Here is a 4,523-nt window from a genome sequence, read left to right on the forward strand (position 1 = left end):
TTAATGTAATTTAATAACAATTTCATTAAAATAAAATTATTTTTATCTAATTTCAACTCAATCAAATATATAATTTTTCTATATTTAGATTGCTTTAAAAAAACCACTTTTTGCTTATCCTTTTAATTATCCTACAAATATATTTTCTAAGTTTTTTCCTAACTACTAGTTTTATTTCCAAATATAAATACTAAACATTCTATAATAATTTAATCATATATATACATTCATGCGCTCTCTCCCTCTATATGTTTGTTAGCATTAAAATATATTCCATCCTTTGTTTCCAAACATTTTATAATAATATACATACTATATATACACGATGTACTGCCCTATTTCCTCCCACGAGCAAGTACCACGTCCCAAAATCCCAACTCTTCCGCCAATAAATTTGGAATCTACCGCCTTACATCAATTTGCTCTGCCCTGCAGCCTGGTATGAGACGAATATTCTTGCAAACAATCCTGAAACCCTGTAACGCATAACTCGCTTCCCCATCGTGTTGCTTTTTTAATAACCCGGACAGATTTAGCCGCCTCTCTCTAGCTATCCATCCATCTTGTTGTATTGGTACACAAGCAAACCAGGAACACACAAACAACGCCAGTCAACATGACGGAAGCTTTCCTTCAAAACTACCGATTGCAATTGCATGAGAAGATGATAGGCAGAGGCAGGTTCGGGGTGATCAGGAAATGCCTCAACAAGCGAAGTGGTCAACAGGTCGCCTGCAAGACCATAACAAAAGCAGATCTGCAGGATTCCATGGACAGAGAATGCCTCAACAACGAAATCAAGATCATGCAGTATCTCTCAGGGCACCCCACTGTAGTTTCACTTCATGACGTTTATGAGGATGATGAGCATCTGCATCTGGTAATGGAGATGTGCTCAGGGGGAGATCTATTCGACCGAATCGTTAGCAGGAATAATACAGTACCATTTTCCGAAGAGGAGGCCGCCACTATCCTGCAAAAGCTCATGGAGGCCATCAGTTACTGCCACTCCATGGGAATCGCCCACAGAGATATAAAGCCTGACAACATTCTCTCGGTTGATAATTCAAATTTCCTCGATCAAATCAAGCTCGCAGACTTTGGACAGGCCTCCTTTTTCTCTCCAGGTATGTTTATTATGTTTTTGCCCCTTTCCTTGTCATACAAGTCCATGAAATTGTTGGGTATCGATCGATGAACCCCACGGTTGAAATTCTCACATTAATGAATGCAGGGCAAGGATCAATGCAAGGAATTGTGGGTACTCCGTATTACGTAGCACCGGAGGTGTTGGGAGGGAAGGATTACGGTGAGAAAGTTGATGTGTGGAGCGCAGGGGTGATCCTGTACATAATGCTGAGTGGAGTTGCCCCTTTTCCGGGAGAAACACCACAGGATATATTTGAGGCACTCCTGTATGGGCGCCTTCGTTTCCCAACTGATCAGTGGCTGTCAATATCTCAGTCTGCCAAGGACTTGATACGCCGGATGCTATCCAGAGACGTCACCAAGAGACTCAGCGCAGACCAAGTGCTAGGTATTCCCTCTTTTCTACCATTAGTAGTGAATATTGCAGCTTGCGCCTGTTGGGTTCTGTAAGATCCATGGAATATTGATGATAGATATTTGTTTTGCTGCAGATCATCCATGGGTCACCACTCATGCCCTGCGCAGTACCGGACTGTAGAAGTCTGAAATACTGTATGGTTTCCATTAAACGATGAGATGTCGCGTTGTAAAGCCTGTTGGAGAGACTGAGGTTTGATGCTTGCCATATCCCCTATGGGTGTGTTTTCCACCTGAGTCCTTACAACGGGCATGGTCATGTTGCTGTTAAAATTAGTACGATGCTGAAGAACCCATTTGGTCTTTTGGATTGGGTTAATGATCCAAATCATCTGTAAGGGTTTTTTGTATGTAGAACTTAACGTCTGATATAGAAACCCTTGGTGCAATTGAAAGTGGAGTTCCGTTGAGATTGAAAAATGGGAATTGTTGCTATGTGCGGTGAGGAAATGGGATACCGTTGGAGCGGGTCCCTGGATAATCGGTGAAATCACGGGTGCATAGTGCTTGATATACTAAGATTGCAAATATGTCAACGACAATACAGAAAGAAATTTTGTGTTTTTTTCTTCTTTTGAACTCGTGGTTAAATTTCCAATTTTATGAGTCAGAAATTTTTTGTTCATCCTAAAAAAGCAAAATTTTCGCCTAAAAAAAATTTGAAAATGACACAAAACCGAAAGATGAGACCTAAATTAAATAGTGTCTACATCAAATTAATACGAAGAGACTCTTGGACACAACATCGTGCTGGATATTTGTCACCAATGTTCAAATATATACCTTGATCATTAGTTGTATAGCTAAACGATGTCTTTACATTTCTCAATATAATATGACTGAGAACAATGAACAGGCCCAATATAGAACCACATATTGTCAAATATGATATTACTATATTTAGACAGGTATGCACACCGGACTGGATTGGGACATTACTGTACGAAGGATATACTACATGCACTGATAACTATACTGCTGTTATCTTGGATATTCTGATATGAAAAAATGTAAATATAACTTATGAATGAATATATAGATTTAAAAAAAATAAAAAAAATATGATTGATGCATCACAATGGTAGTCACAATGCAATTTATGTGAATGTTAAATTTTGTAATTAGGTAATTGTTTTATTGAGGAATTATGTTAATAGTTTTGTTCTCTGGAGTTTTGGGGTTTGGAATAGATTTGCAGGTAGTTTCATTTGTGTTCAAATTTTTGGAGGTGTCACCCATACATCCCTAGTGTAGGAGGATATAAGCAATACGAAAACAAGTCCCATCACCAACTCTAATCTCTGGAATTTTAGTGTTTGGAATAGATTTACAAATAATCCCACGATTGTTTGGAACCCATTTACAAGTAGTCCCATAAGTATTATGCATATTTCTATTTTAAAATTAAGTTTCCTAATTTTATTTTATTTATGTGAAAACTTACACCTATAAATAAGTATACGTTAGAGATTTAATTTCTAAAAATATTCATAAAATATGGGAACATTAACCATTTAAAAAATTAATTTGAAACCTTTAATTAAAATAAAATAGTTGACATTATCATTTCCTTTTACCTGAGATAGTTACATTATCATTCCCTTTTACCTGAGGTTCAAAGAATGTAATAGGTATTAAACCTTTCATAAATAACTAAATAAAATAGCTAGCATGGCATTCTGACTTCCAGTCTTTTCTCGCGATGAGCTTTCAGTTCTTACGAAAACATTGCAATTTAAAGATTTTCGTTCCATTAAGAAAGACAATTTATCTTTTCTGTGAACGGATTCGATTCCTGATAGCAGGTGAGAATCCTTGGTGATTTCAATAAATAAAACCCTGTGCTTTCAGGGGAAAAGAATGGCAGATTGGAAGGTTTTGTGCGTAAGCATATTCTTTGTATGCCATTGGGAGGTTAGTACTCTTCAGTTCTCTCTGTATGTAACTTTGATTCGATGGACGTTTGAACTGCATCACCGATTAAAACAGGGAGGCCCTCCTCCGAATGAACTAAATGAATACAAGTTAATTGTACTGACATGCGTGAGTGGTGCGAAGCTTCATGCCAGTGGGTATGCAGGGCATTGCCAGACAAGATTCCGAACCAGAGACAATTGTGCCTATTGGAAATTTCTCCATTAACCAAACTGTAGTTGCAGTCTCAGGTAATCTTCTGGAAATGGCACATGGAATCAGTTGTCCGATGGCTCGGAAGTTTGGGTTAAGCAAATCTTATCTGAAACGCTTCACTGAACTTCCTTTCTATTCGATTCGTTAGGGCATGGTGAAGAAAACTAACAATTTGTTACGACGCTGGAAAAATAATTTGACGATCCCCATTTAGACGAAGGTAGAAAAAAAGGACGAAGACTAAGAGGTGTGTGGAACGAATGACTGTGGGAAGAATTTTTATATGTTAAATGTGTAATTTCAACGCCGCAGAAAACCACCAAACAAAACCACCTATCTTGTTCGCACCGCCTTTTGGCAAACGCTGTTTTTCCTTGGAGCCCTCCGAACACATTCACTGGCCGCCACGCGTCCCATGTACGAGCACCCAAAAACCACTTTCCCCGGACGGTAAAGTTCGTTTGTTTTGCCCGAGGTTGGTGTGCGAACCTCGTTGGATCAGCCAAGTGATCTGGGCACGAAATCTTCACCGTCGATCTCCGGAAAGTGCACAGGCCCACGTCAAATCGATTTTTACCTGGAGTAAAAGGTTTATGGGTTGACCGCCGTAGGAAGAATTAATGGTTTTATTGGTTGGTCGTAGATATTAGGTGGAGGCGTAAATTTTTGTCATGGGCATATGTTTTAATGTAGGGATGGGCATACGTCCCATGTGTTTAATATGGTTATGGGGCATATTTTAATATATGCTTTTTATATATATTTTTTTATGATGTAGTAAAGAGACTACGTGTGGTAGTTGAGTTTTTTTTTGGATATATGTTTTA

At 38.4% G+C, this 4,523-nt stretch overlaps 1 pseudogene; it reads left to right on the plus strand.

Annotated features, from left to right (window-relative positions):
* The first annotated feature begins 616 nt into the window (after nt 1-616).
* LOC149227840 (phosphoenolpyruvate carboxylase kinase 1 pseudogene) lies at nt 617-1,687 on the plus strand (annotated as a pseudogene).
* The last annotated feature ends 2,836 nt before the right edge of the window (nt 1,688-4,523 follow it).

The sequence above is a fragment of the Pinus tabuliformis genome, chromosome J, assembly GCF_031772625.1.
Source record: "Pinus tabuliformis cultivar Carrire ecotype Pingquan chromosome J, CPIR1, whole genome shotgun sequence".
Classification (NCBI taxonomy): domain Eukaryota; kingdom Viridiplantae; phylum Streptophyta; class Pinopsida; order Pinales; family Pinaceae; genus Pinus; species Pinus tabuliformis.